Source organism: Hydractinia symbiolongicarpus, chromosome 9 (genome assembly GCF_029227915.1).
Source record: "Hydractinia symbiolongicarpus strain clone_291-10 chromosome 9, HSymV2.1, whole genome shotgun sequence".
NCBI classification, from domain to species: domain Eukaryota; kingdom Metazoa; phylum Cnidaria; class Hydrozoa; order Anthoathecata; family Hydractiniidae; genus Hydractinia; species Hydractinia symbiolongicarpus.
In genome coordinates this window covers 3060582-3076926 of record NC_079883.1, presented here as the reverse complement: position 1 = coordinate 3076926, position 16345 = coordinate 3060582, and positions in this window count along the sequence as shown.

The following is a 16345-nucleotide window of genomic DNA, read 5'->3' as shown; positions in this document are numbered from 1 at the left end:
TAATACCACTCCTACATTGCTTGTTTGTTCACAATATGTGTGGGTTCCAGTCTCCCAAATAATAATAAAAATAACCTTGGCAGATTTTTATTTCATTTGGTAATAATTTACCTTGGGTACATAAATATGTTAATAGATTATATACTACTTTTTTATTTAATGTTTTTTCTAACACATTTTATTCTCACTAAAATTTCCTGTTGTTGTTGATTTACAGTGAGTTCTTACTACTGCTAAAAGACCTTCACAGTTACAAACTTTAATATATATATATATATATAACATGGCCCCCAAAACAAACAATTTGGATAAAGTAACCCAATATCAGGATGACTTCATCTTGGTGACTTCGTATGGTTAACCTGAGGCTATGGCAATATTCATTTGCCCATCAGGGAATCACAGCCGAAGGGGCATACAAGTTTTCACAGTTACTATGATATATATAGTAATACACGAAGTAGTGGTTTTAAAAGACAATGCTGCACGGCTATGAGAAAAATCTGTGCAGAGGCTACTGCGCAGAAACTGAAGAAAACAACAACAAACATGTTTGCCAGCCCACAGAGGTGGGTATTTCAGGTAAAAAGGGAAGGTTGTTTTCAGTTTTAATATTGAAGTTATGCCTTCTAAATTGGTTTTAAGATGATTAGTACGGTGCAACTAGTTGTACACATAACTTAAGTTATCAGCACATTCTTGAGTACAGCAAAGTCTACCATCATAACTAGTCTGTTTCTCTGTGGCTTCTATAGCTAGGCTGTCAGGCGGTAAACCCCAAGACTTTTCCTCCCTTCAAATTTTTTAGTGGTGCTAAATGTCTCGCTAGCTAATATAATTTTAAAAAAAGACACTGGGATACTGTCGCGAAAATTTCAACAAAGATTAGTAGCTAGAGCTAGCTAGCAGCTAAACTACCTTTGATTAATTTACTTTATTTCGTTCCTTGCTTGGCTCCTGGAGTTTTGTTTACAAACAGCTTTAGGTCGTCCTTTTTTCTAAGCGTGATCATACGGAAATATTATCTCCTACTCGATTAAGTTAAAAAGACAGACCAAGATCCCAGAGAGTTTGAATCAATCAAGCCATGCTACAAAGCCAGGTGAAAACATGTCCCTATCGTTGCCGGTTTCTTAGTATGCCCGACACTTTCGCGGGTTTTTTTATTCTCAAAGAGCTCTGGGGACGAGAATGGAGAATGGCCTGACAACAATTTAAGAAGATCAACCTTGACCCCAGAGCTTAAGGAAAACAACAAGTTTTAAATTCCCAGAAAATAAATAGACTCCTTAATTCTTATAATATCCACTGAAATTTAAAATTGTTTTAACTTGTTTTGAAATGTAAGGGTTTAAAAGCAACGTCGTGGCATCGCATAATATCACATTCAAGATCCGCTAAACAAACCAAACCTCCTCGATGAAGTTTTAATGGGGAGGATCAGATTACACGGATTTTACACAATTAGAGGCGACCGGTAGCCTTGTTGCAGAACGTTCAGTTCTACTGAGGAAGGAGAGATAGAGAAATGTACGTTCTGGCGCAGACGACGACGACCAAGGGTAATTCCCTATATGCCAATAACCAACACATAATAATATGAAATGATATATACATTAAATACTAACACATAATCATATTAAATCATATAACATGCGCAATAACATATACTCATATTATACAGAATATGAGTAAGGGTAATTGCAAAATTATTTCAAATATATTGACCAAGACATGCCTGAGTATATATATATATACAAAAACCAATCAGAATGCCTGATAAATTTTCAAATGCTGTGGTTTGACAAATCGAAAACATTTTATACTGCGGCACTCCGGGCGATGTCTGATTATGTGCAGGAACCATCGGAGCAAAACCTGTACATGTGTGTACATGCTACAGGTGCGGTAGTCAAAATATTTCATCAGTGGTTAAGCAGGTCAGGTCATGCGATGAGGGAACTTCGGTATTTAACACGTGTGTGAAATGTGGGAATACATGGCGGGATGGATAGAGTAGAGTATTGCGACGAATGCGGGATCGTACTTGATAAGTACGATCGGTGTAAATGTGGTAGAAGGTTAATCATAAAAAATGCTCTGTTGGCAGCACTATATAATGTATATAACCTACAACGGTGAGTGGTGTACTTGTGAAAAATCCTTGGTTGGGCCCTGATTATTAAAATAAAAGGATGTTCAAATTCTATAACGACTCCGTAGATACCAAGGATTTTTACAGCGAGCCATCAGTACTAAGCATTGATGAGGTTCAAATTGAGAAGTTGATTGGTGTTGGTGTTGATTGAAGAGTGCAAATACAGGCCGGTACCTGTAACCTTAAGGATAAGGCATCTTATTGATTCAGATGATGAAGAGGACCCGTTCGTCGTCGTATAATAAACATGAATGGTTTAAAAAGAGAAGCGAGAGAGCTGGGTATTCATGGCTACTCCAGTATGAAGAAGGGTGAAATTATAACCGCGATTCATAAAGTGAAGTACAAGGATGCTTCAGCACAGACGAACGGTCCTTATTGCAAGCCATGCTCAGATATCACGGCTATGAAAATTTTAGAGGAATATCTTAGAGGCTTCGAAGCGAGGCAAACGCGAACCATTATATATAATGGTGATTTTATGTGTGATGCAACTACTGGTGAGATTGTGGGTGTCATTTAGTGTTTTGTACAAAACATTTAAATTAAAAAAATTATGAATATTCAAGCGGTTTTTTCTAAGTAGTGCTTACATATTGCGCAGACTGTAGTTTTTTCAACAACTCGAGTTTACCCTCTTCTCTGCCTTTTGCTACTAATTGCTGCCTTTCTTGTTCATTAATCGTCTCAACGATCTTCTTCGTGCGTTGTCTTATTTGTTCTTTCAGAAGAAGATATTTTTGTTTCTCCTGCATGATCAAACTGAACTCGTAGTCGGATATAATTCCATTCTCAATAGCCCTTGATATGAAGTCCACAATACTATTCAATTTCGTTTCCGCAAGAAGTCTTATTGAGTCGTGTTTTTTCCGTTTGTAGTTTAGCTTTTTCCCCCTTGCTTTAAGGCCGTCTGCCCCAACCTTACAGCGATCGCGATTCCTCCCATTGCTACAGCCAGAGGAACTCCTATCCCACTGAGCATGCTACCAATGCCAACGCTTGAGGTGATAACGCTTATCGCTAATAGCCCGTGATCCATGTAGTGTATCCAGGTTCCATGCATCCCAAATTTCTTACTGAGTTTTTCGCGCTGCTTGACTTCGCTTCGCAGAAATTGTTCAATCTCTTCGATCTTCTTCAGACGATTCACGTGCCCCTCGTTATTCTCATGATCCGGAGCACTCGGTGATAATGAAGGATATAATTTCATGACTTCATCATTATTCATTTATTGTATAAATAGGTACATGGTTAATCCTACGAATGATACGTTTTTATGCGAATGGTATTCATCAGTTAACATGAAATCGAGTTTATCCGTTGAGCTTTGTAATGGAAGATATATCGGTGAATCAAACGTCCACGAAAGCATATCTCCCCACTTGTTTTCTTTTGTGGGCAATACCGGTAGGGTTTTCGATTTTTTTCCATCTAGCAGGGCATGGCCGTCATCTAATTGATGACATGTTAGCCTTCATCTTTGATACACGTCTGTTTTATACGGTGCGTCATGATCGCCCTTTTGATAATATTTTTTACGAGGATCGAATGTGAACCCCAGGAGCTTGTGAAGTGTTTCCCCAAATACTAGGGTATATCCATCATGAACCCTTATTCTGCACAAACTGTTATTTAGCACAAAGAGCTGTACCTTACCCTGTGCCTGGGTATTAACAATAGCTGCTATATCCTCAATCTTATACAAGCCGTTCATTAGCTCTATTCTTAATTCCTCTTGAACAGACCAAGCCTTTCGGATCGTGAAATCATTATTGCTATAGATATTTAGCCATGTTGGCCTAATAGTAATAGATTTAAGAGCGATCCTGGTGCCTTCACTCAGATATTCATCAAATGTTATCGGCTTTGAAATATCAGTTATATATAGTTGCTTTATGTTTCTATTAAAGAAAACAATGGATATTTATGAGTATTCCCCGAAAGTAAAATATGCCCCCAATCATGGCAGGTACCTGGAGCAGTTAAAAGGATCTGATCTCATAGTGCAGGATATCGTTATAGATGCCAAAGGGTCATCATTTAAATTAAGGTTTCCCGATATCTTTGTGGACTATGTTTTCCACAGTAATCCTCCGATTGATAGATGGGCAACATCCACAACCTTGGCGGCTACCCGGAAGAAGAATGATACAATACTCCCAATAATGCCCGGCAGAGCAGCGCCCGCTTTGCCAGCAAGGTATTTTAGAAATTTCCCGAGACGCTCCAATTGTTTTCTCACAAACCCTTTGCTACCACCACTTCCTCCAGCACTTCCTCCTGCTGGTGCACCACCACCTGTAACAGCGAGCACGATGGTGGATATTAAAAAGCCTACAGCAGATACGATACTAGCTATAGTTATCCCCTGCTCTTTGAACAAAATGGCAATTTCTCCCGTCAGGATAAGTCATCCTCAGTGATCTTCATTAATGTATTGTTGTGGATACTTGAAGATAGTAAACCATGGGCTTCTTGAGTGGCCTCTTTTTCATCCCTGAGCCACTCAGATCTTCCTTGGCCTTGGCTATATCCCTGTCCCAGATGTCTAGTTGTTCCTCGGATGCCCCAGGTGTGGCCTTCTTTCCCTCAAGCCTTTTTACTTTGGCCTCTGCCTTAGCGTATTCCCTATCATATAGAATCGTTTTACCCCTTAAATTTTTTAAATTACCACGCGAAGTTTGCAATTCACAGTTAAGCCCCCTTCTTTCACGTTCGTCGAAGGCTTCGGTAAAGGAAGTATCCTGCAGCAGGCTTCTCGTCTCATCAAGAACATTCTTGAGAAATAGCAGCATCTCGATGTCACCGGGGTTGTCCTCGATGGTATCAATATTATTCAGGAGTTCCTGCGCCATTTTTTTACTACCCTTGTTGGTGTTGAATATTGATCGAATCCCATAGCTCGCAATCTACCACCACCCAAGGCTCTTTTTATCGCTCCCATGGCTCTCAACTCACCATTTCCTTTAGTCAGTTCTACCCCATCGTAACGAAGGTGGTTCCCATCCATTTCAAAGGCATCATAATGTCTCGCGTTTGAGTGTCCCAGCTCCTCACGAAGTGCTTCATATAAGTCATAAATTTTTGATTTTATCAACTCATGCCTTGCCGTGAGAGTGTCACCTCGTGAAGGTATAGTGCTTGTATCAGGAATATCCTCGGGTCGAATGATCTCGCTACTAAACTCTTCGGGTTCATCTTGAATATCTGTTTCTTCTGTGAAGTCGTCATCTTCATATACAGGATTAATCGCCCGGCATAAATAAATGAGTGTTTTGGTAATTAGATCCGCACAAGGAGCTGAAAATCATGTATGGCATGAAAGGGAAAAAACAGAGGGTGAAAATATCTCACGTGCCATCCACAATCAACCTGAACGAAGACTTGTATGTCGATGTACCGAACATGGGGGAGAATGATATAATTTTTCCAGGCAGTTTAAAGCTCTTGTTTGACCTTGAGCTGACTGGCACCAATACGAAACGTACCATCGTGAGGAACATCGGAAAGGCCCTGGTGCAAAATCGTAGAATCAGCCTGAATGGTAACGAAATACAAAACATACAAGATTTAACATACTGGCGACGTATAGGGATTTGTGGCTGCCAAAATTTGAGCGCGATAATAATCTAATTTTGGAGGGTATCAACCCCAACGACGGGACGATCCGTGCGTTGCAGGTAAAAGCATCCGATTATGTTGGTAATAACGAAGAAAAAGCTATTGTGACAGCTTACGGCAGCACCTTTTCCATCCCTATTGGCAAAATGTTCGAGTTGACACTAGACTTGCCCTTCTACCAAGCAGGCTTACACGACAGGCTCCAGGTTGTAATACACTTCGCACCCTATGACCAAGTCATCAAAGATGCTGGTACAGCGGCATCTGGAAGCACAGCAGCCAAGCCAGCCATGCTGGTTATAAAATTACCAATATCGCGCTCGAGTTTGATAAGGTGACAAACGAGGGGCTTAGCAGTGCTATGATGTCAAGCTACAGCCGTCTCGCCCTACCATACGAAAGAATACTAAGGTCGAAGGTTGTGAATATGAAAAAGGTCGATACCAGCTTCAACCTACAACTCGATACACCCGCTAAATCATTGAAGTGTGTCCTACTCCTATTCCAGGATCCAGCCGTTGTCAAGGCATACGCCGGGAATAACGAAAAATTCTTCAAGCCCAAGATCGAGAAAATCGCGACCACGGTTGAAGGTGAGCCCAACGAACTATATTCGCATGCGATGGTGCCAAAGGACCACCTAGAGCAAATCGCTGAACTCCTTGGTCAGCATGACTCGATCGTAACGATCGGGCAGTTTTTCACCGAGAGGTATGGATTATTCATTGACTTTCGTAGCAGTCCGGATCACAGCTTACATGGTAGTGGCAGAGGTCTGCAGAGGGTTAGCGACGGCATTACATTCCATATGACCAAGAAAGCAGACGGCACGGGTAATATAAAATGCTACATGTATTTGTTGATGGACCCGCAATTAAACATCCTGGATGGCAGGTTCCATTCTGTTGAGTATTAAGAGATCAAAATTTGTTTTTGTAGGCCCTGGGTCTACAAAATAAATGGCAACAATTGGTGTACTCGTAGCAGGTGCAGCGATTAATGCATTAGCGTTCAGTGGATCAAATTTTTTGTTCAGCAAACTAAGTGGGCATGGCAAGGAAGAAAGAAAACGTCATAATTTAGCGGTTGAAAAGCTTCAAACTGCCCAAGCCCAATGGGTAAGGGATCGCCAGGCCAAAATAGATTGGTATAACCGACGTAGGGAGGAACAAAAGCAAGCTGGAGAGAGTCTTAAGGAGCTCGACGAGGGAATGCGGGAGTATTTCATTGCGACGATTGAGAAAGCTCCAAAATTATCCAATTTCTACACACCATCAAAGAACCAACAGCACGCTGAAGTCACTTTTATCGTGGGATCGTTGATCTTGATCGGTTTTGCGGCATATAAGTGGGCGTAATCGTTTTTTGATATGTATAATAAACATGTCAAAAACGAAGCATATCATTACTCAGGAAGAAGCGGAAAAATTGAGCAAAATTTACTACCAACCAGAACATCTATGGATCGGACGTAAAGCCATTACCAACCTAGTTGAGAGCTCTGCTCTCTCAAGGAAGAAAATTATTCACTGGCTATCGCGTCAGCTATTGTGGGTTAGACATATTCGAGGGTCCAAGCGCATCAACTACCCACATTTCACCATCACAAAGCCCAATGAAATGCACCAATTTGACTTGCTCTACATGCCCCATGACAAAGTCTATGGAAATACGTACAAATATATACTCACAGGTATTGATGTGGCCTCAAGGTATAAAGTCGCGAGACCTCTGAGAACGAAAAAAGCCAGTGAAGTTGCGGAGATGCTCCGCGATATTTACAAATCCGGACCTCTACGATATCCTCAGACTTTTCAGTGTGATAATGGCTCTAAATTCAAATCAGACGTGACAAAGTTGTTAGAAGCTAAAAGTGTCGAGATCAAGCGTGCTACTACCAAGCATAATCACACGGTCACGGCGTTCATCGAAAGCTACAACAAAGTACTCGCGGAAGGATTGTTCAAGCCTCAAGATGCTCAGGAGCTTGCATCTAACAAAACTAGTACCACATGGGTCAAACACCTATACAATATTGTAAAAATCATGAACAACACCAAGACCGTGATGATTGGTATAAACCCTTCACAAGCAATTAAGCTTGATGACGTACCACTTGCGAAAATTGAGAAGCATCCGGAGGAAAAGCCTCTACCTGATGATGGCCTATACTTGTATCTGCTACAACCCGGCGAGGAACATGGGGATGCTCGGAGACGTGCGACAGATGCTTGGTGGTCAAAGCGTACGTACAGGTTGGATCGGATCGAAACTGGTACCCGTGTCCTATACCACTTGGCAGATGGGCCCGAGCGTAGTTTCGTATCAGAGGAATTGATGCTAGTACCCGAGGATATTGAAATACCCCCAGAGCATGTTAAAAATTGATGAAAATTTCTCGTCTTTGTGAGTCACAGGAGTCACAAAGGCAACGCTAGGTACTGCTGTTTACACCATATCGATGTCAAACATTCCCTCAAACAGCTCCCGCGTATCAGCGTCGGGTAAACTGAAATGGTTTTTATAAGAGTTCGCAGCACCCAGGGTGTCGTCCCTAAACCGGACCAGCCATGCACAGCGTTAGGGTCGTCGCATGCAGGTTCTCTCAGAGTCATTTTAGGATACATTGATCTTAACGTGCTAATCCTTGTGCTAAGCACTCTGCGTTGGCAGCGTATCATGTAGTGGCGATGTTTACCTTTCTTTCCACGCTCAGTAGGATCGTTCTGTCAACCACGCAAAGTACATTATCAAATGGATAACCGGTGGGTACATACCGATCACGAAGTCCTGCAATCTCCAATGTTCGGAGATCGAGCTGGTGTTCTCGTTCGTTTAGGTCATTAGTGAGCATTACCAGGGCTTGACGATGTTCTTCGATTTCATTTTGTAATTTTTCCACACCTCTTTTAGTTAGCCATTTCATAATTTCAAAAGCCCTTGGTTTTCGAGATCTATGTACAATCTCTAATGCACCATCCAGGGTCACGAAAGCATCATGAGGATTTTTTGCTTTACCAAGGGGTTGGTTTGAAACCAACCCTATTTCATCACGGGAGATGGTGGGAATATCCTGATATGACTCTGCAATCTTCTCAATCCCAAGAAACTTCCCGAGATCAGCACGTTTAAACATTGGTTGGCCCTGATTGTTTACCAATATCTCAATTGTAGGCAATATGTTAAATAAGGTAAGTGACATTTTATTTGATTTACATTACCCCAACCAGGGTCCATATCATTAGGACAGATATAAAAAAATACTTAGTATTCCTATGGATTCTCTCTCTCTCTCCAGAACATCACGAAGCTCCTCCTGAAGGGTCTCTAGGCTCCGCTCCAAATGTGGTATCCGAACCATCTCCTCATGACAAGCTTTCAACTGATTTTCTAAAGTTCTGATGTATGACATTTATTCAAGAATTTTCCAATTCTTTGGGTGCTCGAGTCTAATATACAAACAGGCATGTTTGGATCTCCTGAGTTGATTTTTGATTGGATTCCAGTCGTCTATCAGGTTGGTCTCTTGATCCAACAAAACAAGATCACTTTTCTCATGCGGGTACCACATGAACAACTGTTTTTTTTGCCGGCAGAGATTTTTAGGCAAAGCTGTGTAGGATTGTGTGAGAAGTCAAAGGCTATGTTTTCTGTGCCGCCCGCTTATGGCGAGCGCAAGTAAGGGTTGCCTGCGTTTATCCAGGCTCTCGTTAGCGATCATATCATCGATAATGAATAATGTTTCTTCGCCTGCCAGGAGGTTTGAAAATCGCTCGAGGTATTTAAAAAGCTGGTCCTTCGGATCGATGAGAAACACATAAAGATCGAGTCATAACGAGGATCTCTCCAAGTAAGTCCTATTCCATCGGATTGTTGAACATAGGATCACGATATTATGGAAATGGTGTCGGTATTCATGCTCCAAAAGATCGAGAACACGCTGCGTCTTGACACAAGAAGTGGGTCCTGTAAAAATAGCTGTATGGGGTTCCTTGACAATATCTAGCATTTTATTCTTCGTATATATACCACGGGTATATATACGAAATTTGCATGTGCTTATTCAGAGATACTTTTATATGCTTACTTAGGTTTTTGGGACTATACTCGCGGGTATCCACCCCTTGCTCACTGCCATCTCACGACTGCCTCGCCCTGCGGTGAAATACGCTACCATTTTCATAACGTCATTTGTGTCCAACTTTGTGCTGGGACTCGAGATTCCTAAGAATAGCTTACCAAGCATAGTGTAAGCGAAAGTGAATCCAAGGTCCACAACACTTTCGTACGATTATCTCCTTCTGCTTAGGATTTAAATTTGTAGACATTTATTATAAGCTTATCGCATGTGGAATATGTCAATCTCTGCCTTAGGCTCCTGCCTCACGCTTGCTTGCTGAGCCACTGCAGCAGGCTGCTGAGTACTCGCTGATTTACGGATAAAATAGTAGGCACCCGCGATACATGCGATTATAGCAAATATGCCTCTAACAATATATTCACTGCTTGACTGTATAGAACTCACTCCAGAAACTAGAGTAACAACAGCAACCTCTTGTTGTTTAAGATCTTCCTCCCTCTTCTTCATCAGTGCTGCTAGTCTATGACCCTGTGCGACTCTTCCAGGGTGCTTTACTGGTTTTGTAATGACCCTCTCTTCTTCCGGTTGTTCAGTGCTAATTTCTTATAAATCCGCACGATTATAAAATCACTTCTTTAAAACCGCAGCAATACATACAAATCTAATGCTGGACAGTAGCTGGTTGTTCCAACCATGATCCAACATATTGGCACAGTGTAACCTCGTACTTGCATGATTCATCATTGTCACCATCAAAACGGATCGGTATTTTATAATCGGAAGAATTAAAGGAGATAACCTCCGGATTAGAATTTTGCACCTTGGTGCGTGATACGATTTGACTCAGCTTAGGAATACATGTTTCAATGTAAAATACACGCTTGCTATACACTTACCATCGCTGGGGTCAATAATAACATCTCCTACATCTACATCTGAAATACTCAATCCAATACCCAGCATAGGGCAAGATGTGTCTATATACATTTTCCGTAGCTTGGTATAAACATTTCCTCTTATATTTCCAAGACACGAAGGTAGAATAACAATATTTTCAAAGAGCCTTGTTTCAAATTCATCAAACATTCTTTTCTTTATCCCCTACCTCCTCAATCTACCTTGAGAGCTTTGTGTGATTCAGGGTATGGGCTGCCACCAACAGAGGTCCGAGGAATTTACCAAACGCTGTATAAGCGTATCTATAGGCACAAGATTGCTGATACCCCTGCTATACAACCCAAGCGCGTGATTGCTGATGGCTCTAGCTGTTGTTTCTCCCTTTTCCTGCAGTTCGCGTTCAACGAACTCAGCGTGTATTTTATCGACTGGTTCATCTGATGCCTTATCGATGAATTTCTCTGTGCATTTCTTAGCAAAAAAATAGGGCTTGGTTTTGCGAGCATCTTTTAAAAACTGACGCTTATCCATAGGTTGCTCAAGCGCTTGAGCTGGTGTGTCAACTACATCAAAAAGATCAGCTAACTCAGACATCTTTATCAATACTCGTCTATATTTCAAATAACCGAAGATGATCAAGACGTATGGTAGTAGCACTGCGATTAGTAGCAATAACTCCATTTTTTTATTTCTTCAACCGATAATGACCTCGAGCAAGCATCGTTATTTGATCCACTTGTACGATTCGTTTGTCATCTGATCTGTTTAGCGCAATTTTCTGAACTTGTTGGGTGTAGAGATTGTGACCCTTGTTCTGAATACACCTCCAGCTCTTGTGTATGTCGATTCCCTCCTCTAGACATCGTTGATAATCTTAGAAGGTGATACATTTTTTGGTCACGGCTCTCTTCACGCCCTTGGCCTTTCTATCGCCACCGTCTTTCGTGAGGCTCTTGTATGCAAGCCTTCGGTCTCAATGTGATGAATGAAGTCATGATCTTACCGCCTACCTCATCTTTCATCAAGCCTACTACCTTCTTATTTTTACCAATGGGGAGAGGCCTACCATCATCTTTGCTATAAGCACTCGTGATGAAATGTGCTTCTACATCATCAGCAATATCGCGATAAAAATCTTCTATTCGTATGTGGTACACGAATGAATCAGTATCCATATAGCAGATCCGCAACTTGCTACCATACTTGGGCTGCATATACTCATAGTGGAAGTTGTACATGATGGTCTATGACTGATCTAAAATAGCTTGACCAATATACACGGGCTTGTTCATCTTTACCTCTGTTTTACCCATCTCCACGCCCATGAGGTGACTGCTGAAGTAGTTTCCGCCCTTGAAGTTGGGCTTCATGATGAGCTTGGTGTACTTCTCTTCATTGGTGACCAACTGGATGTTCCGAGGTTCCTGATATTCTCCATCGCCTTTCCAAACACCGATAGGTTCATAAGATTGTAAAAGTCCTTCTCAAAGTCGTTCTTGGCGGCAGTTCGTGTTAAAACCGATATAATCACGCAGCCATGGCTTTTGGTTAAACTGGATAACTCTATGCACCTTCTTAAGCTCGAGCCCGTGTTTCAGGGCTTGATATAAGGCTGCGATATGTACCACGTACTTCCGCTTGTGCTCGAGATTTGGTATCAGTTTCTCAACCCAATGAACCACCTTACGCTCCGGCAGGAAAGGCAGCTCGTTGTGCTTGTCATGCAGAATCTTGACCTCGGCGCCCTTTGGATTGATGACATTCCAAACTTTTTGAGCGTGTTCGTAATCGTTGTCACTGATTCCCTTCATGTTCAACTTGCTATAGAAGGCCTCTTTGGGAGGTAGCTCCGTTTCCTTAAATCGTCGCCAGCTATCCATGTATTCATAAGGATAGATACCTTACCTAAGCATCAGCCTGAATACATCGTCTTCACTGAAGAAGAAGTTCATGGCTGGTGCGTTTGCTTTTACCTGCTCATTGTCTAACTGCTTCGTTGTACTAGAGTCGCAATTTTTGCACCAAAAGCTTGATACATACTCATCATCAATGTTCTTAAATTCCAAGCATGTATCTGCGCACTGTGTTGACATTTCATGCCCACAGCGTTTGTACCGATGAGGTTGCTTGCCAATTTCTCCAAGCTTGATGCCATGAATCGACAGCTGTCTATGAATCTGATCTCGATCTTCTTGTACGTTTCACCATCACCGTACCACATGCCTGCAATGGGTACCTTGATTTTAACATTAAACGATATGTACTTTTCCGTGTTCTAATTCACGGATAAACAAGTGAGCATCATAGCCCGACAGGTTGTGGAATATCACAGGTACATGGTTGGGAATCCTATACTTAAGATTGCAGGTATTGTGGGCTGCTCCTCGAAACAGCCCTGTGTAATGACAATGATCCCGCACTTTTCTATTTTCATCGTTGAACGGCTTCATGCATATATGGCAGGTATCTGCGGCATCATATTCATTCCTCTGCTCCTCCGTTAATGGTAGCATAGGCTTCTGGGGAAATAGAGAGTATAGCCGCTTCACTTCGTCCTCTATATGTTGAATGAAGAGCTTTACACATCCCTCACCCCTGCACGTATATAGGGGGGCCGGCACTTCTCCATAAGCGAAAGTGGAGTATGTGGCCCATCCGCATGGTACATGCGTATTCAACGTCTTGGTAGCATTTTCCTTCATCGGGATTAGTAGGCTTTCAAAGTCCGCATAGATTACGAATGGTACCTTGAATTGCTGCTGACCCTCTTGGTAGTATAGCCATTTTTCCTTCTCGCTGGGCATCGTGATCTTTACCGCCTAGTTGTCTTTGCAGTAGGTATAATGGTTATCGCGGGAGTTTACTGTATGAAATCCTTGTAGCCAATTCATACAAAAGTGCATCTTCCTATTATTCCTAGATATCTCGCTACCTAATAATCGAGAAATATTTTTGATGGTTACGTAATGGTTCCTCTTTTCATCGGTAAGCAGTAGCAGATTAGCCTGCTTCTCTCTTTCATTAAATGTTGATCGTCGCAAGATATTAAAGCTCCTTCCCGTCGCATACAAGACGTTCACGGCAATGTCGGGATTGTCCTGCTCAAATTTGTTGATGTCCTTGATGGATGTTGGAAATCCAATGCCTTGCCAGTTAAATTGATCTATATAAGGTCGCAACTTGCTGATTCTTTGAAGATCTTTTGCTATATCATCATGATGCAATGCGGCTATAATGGCCCATCGGAAGCATTCTTGATCGTTGTTATTTGGATTAATTATAGCTTTCTTCGCAGAAATCCATTTAGGTGTTTCGATATACGAAGAGCCCCGCGTTAACTTCAGCTTATGAAAATCAACATCGAGGTGTTGAATACGACTAATACTAAAGCCACTTTTCGGTAGTGCGGGGTTTTCAATATGTGTTTTCATTTGCGCGAACATCGTATCCAGCGATTCATCCACGATGGTGCCCTAGAATATAGATGCCATGTTGCTATGGAATACCTTGTCTACTTCGATGAACTCGTTGGTACCATCAATTAATTTTTTCCACAAAATCCATAGGGAGCACTGTACCTTTGCAGAGCCCATTTCCTCCACTTGGTTTTCAATGAGTGTTTTCACATTTGATTGAACCATGCCCAGGTATCCATCAATATCTATTCCATCGATCCCAGTTATGCGGTAACTCCTGAATGTTTTGTGAAGAGCATGCTTATATTTCTGGGGCGTAAAATCTTGCTTCGGTTGCTCTGAAGCATGATCCTCCTTTGCTTCTTCCTCAACCTCGCCAATTAGTGTCTTCTTGGCGCCATCATATAGTGAAAGTATTCGTGTTTTTATCGATTTAAATATTTCCTGCACAGGTCTTTTAATACTCTCCGGTACATAACCAGCAATCCAATCTGACCACTCCTTCAGTTTGCTCTTGATTACTGGGCGACTTCTCCTCAGCTCTTGGCTATCAAACTCATTCATTTCCTCGAATGTTGGTACATGTGGCTCTATCTTGCTTCTAATAGGTCGGGATCTAGCCATCTCTTGTTTTTCAATCCATGGCTTGTGGTGAGAATGGGGTAGACTGCGTCTCTAATAAAGCAACAAGATCTGCTTTGCGTAATTTTGAATAACCCGTAAGCCCACGGGTTTTCGCTATTGCGTGTAACTGTTTTACGGTATTTAAATTTAAATCCATCTATTATAGATTTCTGATCCCAACCAACAAATTTTTCTGGCGCATGGTCATGATAATTTTTACTCATATTCTGTATAATATGAGTATATGCTATTGCGCATGCGTTGATGCTATATGATTTAGTATGAATATGTGTTAGTATTTAATGTATATATCAATTCATATTATTATGTGTTGGTTATTGGCATATAGGGAATGAATTACCCTTGGTCGTCGTCGTCTGCGCCAGAACGTACATTTCTCTATCTCTCTGAAGGTCGTGAATTTTCGGGCGAGGTACGTTAGTTATTATACAAGTTTGAATCTATCTTTTTTGCGCAGCATTCAGCATGAGAATAAGAATAATGTCTTAGGCGATAGCGTAGTTGCGCGGTGTATGTACTTGCACGGCTTTTGAAGCTCAAAGTTTAAATTAAACAAGAAAAAACATCCGTTTTGATTCTAATCAATACAAGACAGCGGAAAATTAAAAAGTAGTTGTCTGTTGTCAGTACGCCAAGTTAAAATATCCTGAAAGATTCGGGGTAAGGAGATGCAGATGTGGGTGTTTTTCATGTGTAAGGCCGATGAAGTAGGCTGAAATATGACATGCAAGTTTCAAAAGTTTGCAGCAATCAAACAACTAAAAAGCGGGACAAAAACCATCAAGCACACACAATAGGCGCTAGGTGAAAGCCCTTTTTTGGTTTCTTTGTTTTACGATTTCACGAACTAGCAACTGTTTTGGAGCATTTTTAAATGATTCTGGTGTCAGCTATGATTTTAATGAGATAGTAGTTTTAATAACCCAATGTGTTAATTTTGGATTACCATGAAAAAGGGACGTAAATGCTTCCTTTAACTCTTCCAGCATCCTCCAACATTTTTAATCCTGAAAATCTGCAGGTGATGCATTGTTCAGTAGATCGCAGCAGGTTAGATTTATCAACTCTTGAACTATTGCTGACGAGCGCGGGAATTATATCATAAGGCTTTGCGTACTTAAACGAATTGGAACTAGACTATTTTTATCAATTTGATCAAAAATGTGATTATAAAAGTCTCGTTTTTTACGTTGTTCTCAGAAACGTTAACAATCAAATCCAACATGTAGAGCAGGGGCGGCTCCTCATCACGGTTTATCATCAAAAAATGCCCTGTGAAGTTATAAAAACAAATCACTTTTTTTGCATGTTTTAGATATCGTTAAGGAAAGTTCTCCAAAGGTAGATCCTTAAAACACGTTTGAGAATAGTTTAAATCAATTTTAATAGACGTTCCAAAAATAATTTTGTGGTTAACCGATTTCAAAAAATTAAATATTTGGAAAAAGGAAAATCAACACTGTAAGTTCTAAATTTAGCACGCCCTTGTACGTGGGTGATGGCCGGGTGGTTTGATATCCTGGTATT